The 12,250-nt window shown below is 46.8% G+C and overlaps 1 protein-coding gene across 3 annotated transcripts in view; it reads right to left on the reverse strand.

The window, feature by feature from the left end:
• The window catches only part of SLC20A2 (solute carrier family 20 member 2), a 109,132-nt gene that overhangs the window by 65,525 nt on the left and 31,357 nt on the right, over positions 1 to 12,250 (reverse strand). Inside the window, exon 1 of one of the 3 annotated variants that reach the window (XM_043454708.1) lies at positions 11,422 to 11,799. The exons of the other annotated variants lie outside the window; for them this stretch is intronic. The gene's annotated coding sequence lies outside the window, so the exon portion shown is untranslated. Of the gene's footprint in view, positions 1 to 11,421; positions 11,800 to 12,250 lie in introns of those variants that run through there. 3 annotated transcript variants of the gene reach the window in all.

Here is a 12,250-nt window from a genome sequence, read left to right on the forward strand (position 1 = left end):
CTGGCCTCCACTGCTGTGAGCACCCCTGGGCTTCCATCAGGCGCCACAAGTCACGTCTGCCTCTCTGCGTTCCCATTTTCTCTTCATCTTTCAACATTTTCACTGTAACATGTCTGGGTGTGGATCTCTTTGTGTTCATCCTAATTGGCATTTGTTAAGCACTTGGAGTGTGCAGATGAGGGTCTCTCATCAGCTTTGGGGAGTTGTCAGCCATGACTTCTTTGACAGATTTTTTTCTGCCCTTTCTCTCTCTTCTTCTTCTGATATTCCTGCTGGGGCACTTCATATTTTTCTGAGACTCTGTTCATTTTCCCTCATTCCTTTTTCTTCTTTCAGTTCTTCAGACTACGTAACTTCTATCACTCTGTCTTCAAATTTGCTGCTTCTTTCTTCCGAAAATGCAAATCTACTGTGGAGCCCCTGGATGAGTTTTTCATTTTGGTTACTGTACTTTTTCAACTCCAAAATTTCCATTTAAAAAAAATGTTTTAATTGTGATGAAAATAAGCATAGAATTTACCATTTAACTGTTTTCCAGTGTACGGTTCAGGGACATGAAGTACATTCATGTCACTGTGTAAAATCACAACCATTCACCTACAGAACTTTTCATCTTACAAAACTGAAACCCTGTACCCATTAGATAGTAATTTTCCAGTCTTCCTCGCCACCACAGTTCTACCTTCTGTCTCTATGGATCTGACTGTTCTAAGTGTATCACACGACTAAAATCATACACTATTTGTCTTTTTGTGAGTGTCTTCTTTCACCTAGCATAATGTCTTCAAAGTTCATCCTTGTTGCAACATGTCAGAATTCCCTTTTATTTTTAGGCTGAATAATAGTCCATTGTATGTATGGACCATATCTTACTTATCCATTCATCTGCTGATGGACTTCTGGGTTGCTTCTACTTTTTGGCTATTGTGAATAATACTATTAAAACGGTGTACAAATATCCGTTGGAGTTGCTACTTTCCGTTCTTCTGGGTATATAACCAGAAGCAGAACTGCTGGGTCAGATAATAAATCTGTTAATTTTTTCAGGAACCACCATACTATTTTGTACAGCAGCTAGACCACTTTACATTCCCACCAACAGTGCACAAAGGTCCCAGTTTCTCCACATGTTATTTTCTATGTTATTGTTTTTCAGGAGAAGTCATCCTAATGAGGTGGGTTTGATTTTCTCATTGTGGGTTTGATTTTCATTTTTCTAGTGATTACTGTTGGTGCATCTTTTTATGTGCTTGCTGGTCATCTGTATGGAGAAATGTCTATTTAAGTCCTTTGCCCAGTTTTGAATCAGTTATTTTTCTGTTGTTTAAGTTGTAGGAGTTCTTCATATATTTGCCTTGTGGATACTAACCCCTTATCAGATACATGATTTACAAATATTTTCCCCCATTCTGTAGGTTGGCTTTTCACTCTATTGCTTGTGTCCTTTGATATACAGAAACTTTTAATTTTGCTGTAGTCCAATTTATCTATCCTTACTTTTGCTTTTGGTGTCATAACTACATTTGGTTCCTTTTTTTTTTTTTTTATCCTTTCTATCTCTTTTAAGGATAGTCTCTATTTGATGAGTCACTGCCACCAATTTTCCTTGAATTCTTTCAGAATAGTTTATTTTAGATTTTGAACTAAGATAATATAACAATAGCTGCTCTGAAGTCTTTGTCTGCTAAGTTCAATAAATGGGCCCCTCAAAAGCAGTCTCTCCTGTCTGCTCATTTCCCCTGTGTATGTATCACACCTTTCAGTTCCTCTAACATGTCTCATAATTTTTTCTTGAAAAATGGACATTTTATAAAGGACAACTTATATTGTAGCAACTCTGGTTACTGGTACTCCCACCCCCCAGGAGGTCTGTTGTTATCTGGCTGTTTACTTGGCTGAACGAATTCGGTGACATCTCCGTTGCCTACAGCGTACGGCTGTTGCTGTGCCCGCTCAGATATCCCCGCGTGTTTTTGCATTTCAGTCTGGCTTGCTAGGAATCACCCATGGGACAGCATAAGCTACTTACTGGTCAGAGGTTGTGCTTAAGCCCCCTTAGCTAGTGAGATTTCCAGGCTCTACCACGACGTCTGGGGCTTAGAGACTACTTCCACAGCTCAGAGAGCAAGGGATGGAGGGAGCGTCTGAAAGCAAAGGGGCAGCGCAAGGGTAATCGCTGGGGAGCTGGGACCTTTCTGTATCCTGGCTGTGCTGGTGGCCATAAAACCCCGCGCATGTGTAAAACCTCACTCAGCTGTACACCAGAAAAAAGTTAATTTTGCTGTATGTAAATTTCTAAGTGACTGGATTTGCCTTTTAAGAAAAGATAGCTTCTACACCTGGAGTCAGATCCAATTGATCACTTGAGCTCTTAAAAGGAGACAAACACCAAATCTTTCTTATTATACGATCGCCTACTGGAATCATTTCATCTCAGAACACATATACAAACTAAAAACCAGATCCTTCTAGTACTTAATAGTTCACATGATAATGCACGACAACTAATGCGTGATAATGTCAAGCTTTTCTACCTGGCCAAAGAAGTCTCTTCTGGATTAGACGTCAAGTCATTTTTCTTCGAGTCAAAATTCTGGATTCCCTTAATTGTTACTGACAAGGCTCACAGAGCCTGAAGACATTATGACTTAAAAGATAGGGGGAATATCGGAAAAATGTCCACAGAAGTAGAGATGGCAAAAATCAGGCCTGGCAGAGGAGGTGTGAGGGTGGGCGCACTGCCTGCCAGGTGCTCGGGGAGTCTTGACTCCGCTCGGCAGGCTGAGGCGCAAAGGGACAGGACATCCCAGTGAGCCTCCATCCCTGCTCCCGCACCGCTTCAATATCAGGTCAGGTTGAAAACAATCCCTCTTTCTTCTAAAAACCTTCATACTTGTTGATGAGTTCATTTACCATTCCTAGCCACCTTGCTACGCTGAGTACAACCATACCTTCTCATTTCCGATTTCAGTCTTCAGAGAAAAGACAGAAACAAAACAAAACAAAAACAGATGAACAAACAAAAAAAACAAAAAGGAAGAAAATGAACTCGGTCCAAGTTTTTAAGCCAAGATTCAGTGACCCTTTCCCTGGACAGCCATCAGCTTCCTGCCTTTTTTCATGGAGCTTAGAGCCTCAGGAAATACTTTTTTCTGCTTTCCCTCTTCTAAAAAGGTGCTCTCTTCCTTCGTGCCAATCAACTGGCAAAGCCTGCTGTCAATCAACCTGTAACTGCAGACTTACTCATCTAGATACGAGTCTGTGCTCCCACTGAATGAAGAAGGGCTCTGTGACTCAACGGAAGTTGGACCCGCTTGGCAGCGAGGATACGCTGATGTGGCCACCATCAACATACCCTCACTGGGAACAGAGCTCCATCCACTGACTTATCTGACTATTTGGGTTAAACGGTTCACCCACTGCTCCTTTCCACCCCCCTGCCCAGAGAAAAAGATGATAAACCCACGTGAGATGTGTCTTTTCTTCCTGGGGAAGGCGAGAGTGTGGAGAAGGATTACGAGATTATTCCAACCATACCATTGCTGGAGAAAGAGGTGAAGATGATGAAGAAAGGAAGGAGAGGATGAAGAGAAAGACGCTCCTTGTAAGGATGAAAACGGTAAGAAGGAAACCTGAAAAACCAGCTCTCTGGCCTCCCAGGACTCTGAGAAAGACTCCTGATGAGTAACAAAGGCTCTGAACCAAAGATTAGGCCACAGAGTGATTCATCTGGCTTCCCAAGGCACTTTTGCTTTAAGTTTAAGGTTATCAGTCTTGTTAAAAGTGGATTCAACTCAATTTCAACCCAGACCTCTGTCCCCAAGTGAACCTGGTGATGGATCCATTCATTCTGGTCAAGGCTTAGTGTTTGAAGACTTCAAAGGGAGACCTTTGCCACAGCCATCAAAAGTATTTATTCTTTCGTGTCACCACACAAAGTGGGTAGAAAGGGAGGCCTCCTGTTACGACTCAAGAATTTCTTGTCAAGTACCACCAGTACCAAAACAATTCCCCCAAATACCCTTCCGATTAAGGCCCTAAGGACACGCCGGGAACATCTGGCAGAAGCAAACTAGCAACAGATGCTCTCTTATGCCATCATCACCTTGGTTAACGCTGCCGAGATGCACGCAGAGGCCACACGGATAAGTGCTGCCTAAACATGACCCAAAGCCCATGGCCATGGTTCCACCCTCCACTATTCTGGGCTTAAGTGGATAATCTTCACGCTAGGTGTACTAAGTTAATGACTTTTAAAAATATGTTTTATTTGCCAGCTCCCTGTCTTCCCTCTCCACATAACACTGAACCTGGTCAAACAGAGATTCACGCGAGAGTTCAGAGACCCTCTGGAGCACCGAGGTCTCACGGCAGACCCTTGCCGGATGCCTTTCGCCTCCGCCTGGAACAGGTGTGCTCAGTGGGGCCTGACTCTCTGCGACCCCACGGACCGCAGCCCGCCAGGCTCCGCTGTCCATGGGACGCCCCAGGCAAGAATACTGGAGTGGGTTGCCATTTCCTTCTCCAGGAGATCTTCCCGACCCAGGCATGGAACCCACGTCTCCCTGCATTGGTAAGCAGGTTCTTTACCACTAGCGCCACCTGGGAAGCCCAACATGCATGCGTATAAATGTAATTTTGGTACATACAGAAACTGCTGCTGCTGCTAAGTCGCTTCAGTCGTGTCCGACTCTGTGCGACCCCATAGACGGCAGCCCACCAGGCTCCCCCGTCCCTGGGATTCTCCAGGCAAGAACACTGGAGTGGGGTGCCATTGCCTTCTCTGACATACAGAAAAGGAGAAAGTAAAACAAGGAACAAAGCTCCTAGCCCACTCCTGCAAAATGACCACTGTTTCTGTGTACAATTGGGTGTACTCGGTTTATCCACAGGGGGAGGTATTAATTACGTAAGCCACTGAGAGGCCACTGATGAATCAAATAAAAAAGTCAAAATAAAAATGAATTACAACAGTTCTGTTTTGAAAAGAAAGGTTTTCATTATTTCACAAGTAATATATGCTCGCTGAAGAAAAAAGCCTAAAATACAGGTAACCAGAAAGCCAGGGGAAAACATGAGCTCATCCCTACAGCTAACTGACGTTATATTTGGGGCACTGCATTCTTTTTTATGTGCATATAAATGCCTTCCTTTTAAAAAAGGAATTAAAGCTATGAATACCCATTTAAAAATATCTTCCATTCAAGAAATGAGCTGATACATATGTTTTTTTGTAACCTGCTAGTTTTACTCCACATACATCCAACACCATCATTTCAAACGGCTGCAGCGTGCTGCATTATGGGGCAGGACCATAAATTATTTGGCTTCCCTGGTGGTTCAGATGGTAAAGAATCTGCCTGTGATGTGGGAGACCCGGGTTTGATTCCTGGTTCAGAAAGATCCCTTGGGGAAGGGAATGGCAACCCACTCCAGTGTTCTTGCCTGGAGAATCCCGTGGACAGAGGAGCCTGGCGGGCTACGGTCCAAGTACTTATTAGGTTGTTTCTGGGGATCTTCGATTGAATTATTAGGTCAGTAATTCTTTCTAATAACAAACTAAGGAGTTTTTCTTTTCTCTCCTTTCAAAGTAGTTACATTTTTTTTTGACTCAGCAACTGCCATGAGATAAAGCTAATCCCAAATGACCTAACCATTCTCACTTTTAATGACACATCTGTGGGCTAGATATGACTGACTTTAGAAACAAAATTATTGTTGCCAGGATGAAATACCCGAAGAAAGACTATTCCGTCACTTTTCTTTGTATGGAGATGAAAATAGCCTTTGCCTGCTATCCTGAAGAACCAAATCAACTAGCCACTGGGCGTTTCCTCTCCTGGATATATAGTTACTGAGAGTTCAGGAGTTTAAAAGACAGTATGTTCAATTCAGGGGCTGATCCAGGGTGTTCAAAGTCGGCCGTCTCTGCTTCTGCATTGCTGAGATAAACCTGTGTTCCCGGGGTGAAACCAGAACATGGACCAGGCCTCACACTGTATGTGTGACACAGACGTAGGCCAGGATGGCGCACACGCCCTCACGTCTGAGAAGTCAGCTTGCTCCAACATAACGGGGTCTGAGGACTCGGTGACACCTCGCACAAGGCACCTGCCCCCTCCACCCTCTGCCTCCCGGGACAGGGCACACTGGAGTCCGTGCCACACTGCCCTCGCCTGAAGGAATGCTGAATCCTCTGCAAATGTGTAACAGAGAACAAACGCTGAGGATGCCCCCGATCCAGTTCTCAGGGCCGAGCTCTGAGGGCCTCCGGGCCGGGCCCAGGTCCGACATGGCCTCTCTGGGAACAGCAGCAGACCCCCGCTGCGACTCTTTCTAGGCAGCACTGTCAGAACACGTCCTCAGGGAACCCTTCCTTCACTCGGATCGCAGAGAGCGCTGATTGTCCCAAACGCCATACAGGGTGTAACGGACGGAGAGCCCACACTCTCCGGAGTTTCTGCTTTCCACCCCAGACCACTCCTTCCAGCAAATCACACACAAAGAATGTACAAAAGGGCAAAGACCATGAAATTAAGATGCATCTGTATTACGTGCAAGATGGAGGGTGGGGAGGGACGCTTAGGAGGGAGCATCTGGACTGGGGAGGCCTGAATGGTGAGCAGCCCGACTCCAGGTCATTCATCACATGGATGGCGGCAGGGCACCTGTGGCCTTGGACGCTATGATGGAATGATTCACTGTTTATTTGCGTGAAGCGCCTACTATGTGCCTGGCTGGCTGCTTGCTGCAGATGTAAAACAACAGGGTAAACGGGCCCCCCTGCCCTGGCTCCGGGAGACCCACTAACACAATACATCGAGGTGCCCCTGTCTCCAGTCTCCAGGAGTCAGATGGAAGTCCCCGTGCAGGCATGAGGGTCAGTGTTCCCGCAGCGCAAGGGACACAGATGGGGGAGTGGGGTAGGGTCACACTTCCCCCCGGCCTCCCTGCCTCTGAAAGGGGGACGAGTCCCCCCTTACGTGGGGACTGTCACAGCATCCTGTGACATGGAGGGGCCACGGGCTAACACCAAGGGGCCCCCATTTTCACCGCTGCTCAAACTTGCCCACCGGTGGCTGCTGAAAAGCCCCGAGGAGACAGTCTGTTTAATGACGCACTGTACAGAGCAGAGACGGCGACACCTGACCACACAGCATGACTGCATCGGCCTCTCGTTTGCGCCTCCTCTGACATGGGCAGTGTCCTAACTACTGAGCTCACAAAAGTAATTGCAAAATCCTCCTGGTTCATTATTAGTCTTCTCGAAGTGACAGGAAATGCAGAGAGGAAGGAAGGCTGGCAGGGACTCCGACAGGTCGTTTAACTCCTGACTTCAGACGGAATACTGAAAACCCTGCAAAGACCCAGGTTTCAACGGCTTCAGGAAAACAGCTTCTCTCTTCCCGTACCCCAGTCCCCCATTTTATAACAACACTCTTCTCTCTCTGCACCTTGACCAGGGGCCCTCCAACTTCATCCAGCTCACCTGGGGAGTGAGTTAAAACACAGATTGCTAGGCCCTCCCCAGCCCCATAGTTTCTGAATCAACAGGTCTTGGGTGGAGCCTGAGAATGTACATTTTTCCCTAGCTCCCAGGTGGGGCTAAAGCTGGCTGCACCACGAGAACCACGGTTCTACCCTAACCGTCACTGGACCAAACCCTTACGTTCTCAAGAGAACTGGACACCAGTTGGCCTCTGTCCCCTGGCCCTGGAATACAGACGCCGGAATAACGATTCAAGAGCCCCCCTGGTCATTTTTTACCCCCTCCTGGCTAAATAATGGAAGTTCCTAACATCTTTTATAGGCATCGTTTTTCAACCCTTTAATCCTTTCTGAGGTTCTCTGTCTAGCTCTCTCTGAAGCCCTTTTAGCTGTGGGGCTGTGAACCAGGCCTGGAGCCTTAGTCAGAGATGGGATGAGGTTGAACACAAGGGGCAAATGACTCATACCACATCTCCTGGGTATTAATCTCTAGCACCCGCGCCTGCCTTATGAGTGCCCTCTGATTCACACCATTCTGACTCCTTTATGGGCTGCAGTAACGCCGGGCTGACCTTCGGAAACGCCTTTCTTCCAAGAAGCTCAAAGCCCTTCTCTAACTAATGTAACCGTTGACCCAACATCCCCAACTGGGCAAAGTAATCTGTTCAATTGTGTATCAGTTTAAGGAGAGAAAGTCTGGAACCCAAATATCAGATTTCTACCCAAATATCACTGTACGGAGAAAGAGCTTCTTACATTTATAATACATTTGAACATGTAGGTGGTTCATGCATAGGCTAGATGGTGCGCTGGATGTTTCTGGCGGTAATAATGGAGCTGACAGGGGCTTCCAGGTGGCTCAGAGGCAAGGAATCCACCTGCCAATGCAGGAAACGCAGGAGATGCAGGTTCGATCCCTGGGTTGGGAAGATCCCCTGGAGGAGAAAATGGCAACCCACTCCAGAAGCCTGAAAAATCCCATGGACAGAGGAGCCTGGCAGGCTACAGTCTATGGGGTTGCAAAGAGTTGGACAAGACTGAGCGACTGAGCATGCGCATGGTATCAAGCTGCCTCCCCTACAGATGAAAAATAGGTGCTTTCCAGGTGCAGGTGAAACTCCTGACCCCCTTCCCTGTGTGGGACTCATCCCAGGGGCCCTGGGCCGCGCACCAGGCCCTGGGGGCCTCTCACCTCCATCGCTTCCCCAGCTGCAGGGAGAGACAGGGGAGGAGGGCCCGGCGGCACTGCTGGCCGCCCGACCCCATGAGGCCGGAGCCCAGATGGACCGAGAGCAGCCCACGGGCCCCCCGCCCCCGCCTCACATGTTCTCCTTTTCTTCTTCTCTTCCTGGCTCTGCCAGTTCACTCAGTGTTAAGTCGGGCCCGCACTCCGCATCCCGCCTAACATGAGCACGTGGGCTCCTGGAGTATAGGAACTATGCCTTCTTTGTGCATTGTATGGCTCTGGGGGTGCTTCATACATGCTAAATAACAACAGCCTCTCAGCACGTCCAGGAGCTCTTGGCATTCCTGCTGGGGCCCAGATCCTATTACCATACCCTTGTGCCCGAGACCCGCAGCGCGGAAGACACCCTCTGCTCTCTGCTCCTTTCATGCCAGATGAAACAGTGGAAAACTCGGTTGATCAAGCCCTGTTCCTGCAAGGTTTCCTTCTGAAAGAGGACATTCTAGAAGTGTGATCACTGGGCACCTGCATTAGGCTCCCAACCAAAGGGCAACCTGTTAGATCATTTCAGTTCCATTCTGGCCACGCCGACAGAGGATAAAGGGGACCCAGAGAGAAGGTGCCTCTCTGCATTCCTGAAAACCCCTCAAAGCTTCAGAGCAGAAGGCTCTTCTCTAGGAATGAAATCCCAGGAAAAGCAATCTCCTGTGATCAGGAGTTGTCAGAGCCTGCGGGGCCAGGACTATTTTAAGAGGGGGAGGCTGAGGACAGGAGGGCAGGCGGCCAGGGAGAGCAGCTTAAGCAGGGCTGGAGGACACACGTGCAGAGTCAAGTGCAGGGGGGTGGTGGGCAGCACAGGCGTGTCTGACACACGGTGACACACGGTCGGAGCCACGGGCTCCGGGTCCCTTCCCCAGGCCACAGAGCTGCCCGTGTTTCTCAGCATCTGGACATCCTGCTGGGGACTGAGTTGAGCTGACTGCAATTTGTCATGACCAAGGTCACAGTCAAGGTCACAAGCAGTCCGGAGTCTCTTCCCAGGAGGGCACTGAGAACCCCGTCCCTTCCCGGGAGACCCCTTCCTTTCCCCGGGCACTGGTGAGCCGCGGGAGAAGGGTCTCTGCTTCAGCAAACCCTCCCGACATTCCCACACCAACACTGACATCACCTCCTCTCCTGGATCACTCTCTCACGGCACATAAATCACGAAGACAAACACTCGGAAAGTGTTTACGAGCATTTTAGCAACTCCACCTAAAAGAACATATGCTTCCTCATAGTAAAAACACCTTGGGAAACATCCTTCTGTTAAATTTTTTTAAATGGACAAATCTTACATGGCTTTTTTTTTTTTTTTGCAGGACTGAACTACAGTTGAGTGGCTGAATAATAGCTTGAGGAGGATCTAACACCCAATCACAGTATACCTCTAAAAACACTCCACTGAGATTCTGATGGTACTTCATTAACAGTTAAAAGAAAGAATAAGAACAGTTACTTTCTTTGGATAAAAGTATATATTCCAAAGGAAATCCTGGAACGAAGTCCCTTCAACTGCTGAAGATGACATTACAGACTTTTCTGTTATAATCACAATGAATCTGGATGGCAAGTTTCTCTTCTGCTCAATAAAAAGACTTCAGCTTTTTAAAAAAAAGTTTCCTTCCAAAAATAGACCAAGAACTCAGTTCTATTTTCCCGTCTTACATTCTTTTCCTACTAAATGTACCCTGAAACATTTCCTTTCATTGTTGGCACCTTGGGTTGCTGGGATTTAAAATCGGACAATACATAGTAACAAAGAAATCTTTAAATAAAGCTTTCCAAATGGAAAAAGGCATCTGAGGGTATGCCTTCCTCTGGGACCAGAGGATGGAACCCTGATGCCTGGGAGCATTAGAACTGTTTCATTAAAATCCACATGTTAAGTGATAAAGGAATTCCTGCCAGGCTCTGTGTTATAAGCAACTTGTTTGGCATAAAGTCAGCATCTTGTGAATTAAAACACACTCTGAACCAAGCCAGGTGATTCATACGTAATTAAAATGATTCTACATTAAAATCTTTAGTTTTCCTCAGTCCAAACTTAAGTTGGCAATGACTTGTTGAGTTGAGAGCAGTTGAGATTAGGGAATTTCCTGACCTTTGGTTAATTCTGATCCCTAACTCAATCTTCTAGAGAATAATTTCAATTACTTTTCCAAAGGCTTCCTCTTAAATTTATTTTTTAAAGGGCTTCTCTTTAGACATGGGTCTATTTTTAGGCACCAAATTCTCCTTTAACAAAAACTATCTACACATTTCACAAAATTACATTTGACACTCCCATTACATCTGTAGATAAACCTGTAGCTCACAGTAGGTATAACAGGAGTCCAATTTCAACAATTTCCCCCTCTAAGAGTTAGGTCACCACTGAAAATAAAGCTCAATGACACACCATTCCATTAGTCAAATATTTCAACAGATAAAGTATGCAACAATGTGCAGATTGCTTTTGCAAAGATAAAAATAGTAAGAATCAAATACTTTCTCTTGGGAAAATCAAGTGAGGCAGGTTTCCTGTAGTGAAATACGTTTAAGGAAAGACCTCTGGCCACCATTCTTAGAAGCCTCTAAAGCACTCAGCCCAGAGTTCTCCGTTTTCCCAAGAGATTAAAAAAAAAAATGACAATGGATAGCAACATGAGGGAGAACCTAGGGCGAAAAGAACAAGGAGAAATCTGAAAGATTCAGCCGGTACTTACAAGAACTTTCAAAGGAAATGGGGACTGCAATCCTTCAGAGACCGCTCTCCGGATCGCCAACACGGTCTGAGTCTAAAATAGGCTTCTCTCACACTGGCCGAGAAGTCACATTTCAGCTTACTAACTTCTACTCGGGTAAACAGTTTTACAACTCATAGAACAAACCCCCGGCTAAAATTAACCGCACCGGCGCAGCCCGCAGGAACTCGCTGATCTGCATCAGACGCGCCGGGATTTATTCACTGGGACAACATCGGTGTCCTCTTAATGGGAGCTCCGGCCAAGGGGCGTGCCCTGCGAACAATACAGAGCATCGTGATTATGCTAATTACTGAATGCGGTCCCGGTCCCCGGGTGCTATCTCCTTCCTCGCTGTTTTCACAAGAGCCGGCCCACGGGGAGGGCGAGCTCTTTTTCAGCACAGGCACTCTCTGGATTTTTCAGCTCTTTCAGATCAGACAAAACTTTGGCAACAAGGTGGCAGTGCTGTGTGCTCTTCACAAGGGAAAAAAAAAAAAGTCAAGGGACATTCAGTCAGATTATTTACACAGCAGATCAGACCTCGTCCTGTTGTTTGGTCTGCTTAAGTTGTTGTGTTTGACTCTTTTGTGACCCCCGTGGGCTGCAGCCCGCCAGGCTCCTCTGTCCATGGGATTCTCCAGGCAGGAATACTGGAGTGGGTTGCCATTTCCTTCTCCAGGGGATCTTCCCCATCCAGAGATGGAACCTGCATCTCCTGTGTTAGCAGGCGGATTCTTTACCATTGAGCCACCAGGCAAGCCCAGATATGATACTATAGGAAACTGAACAGGCGTCAAAGACACATACC

This window comes from Cervus canadensis, chromosome 31, assembly GCF_019320065.1.
Source record: "Cervus canadensis isolate Bull #8, Minnesota chromosome 31, ASM1932006v1, whole genome shotgun sequence".
Classification (NCBI taxonomy): Eukaryota; Metazoa; Chordata; class Mammalia; order Artiodactyla; family Cervidae; genus Cervus; species Cervus canadensis.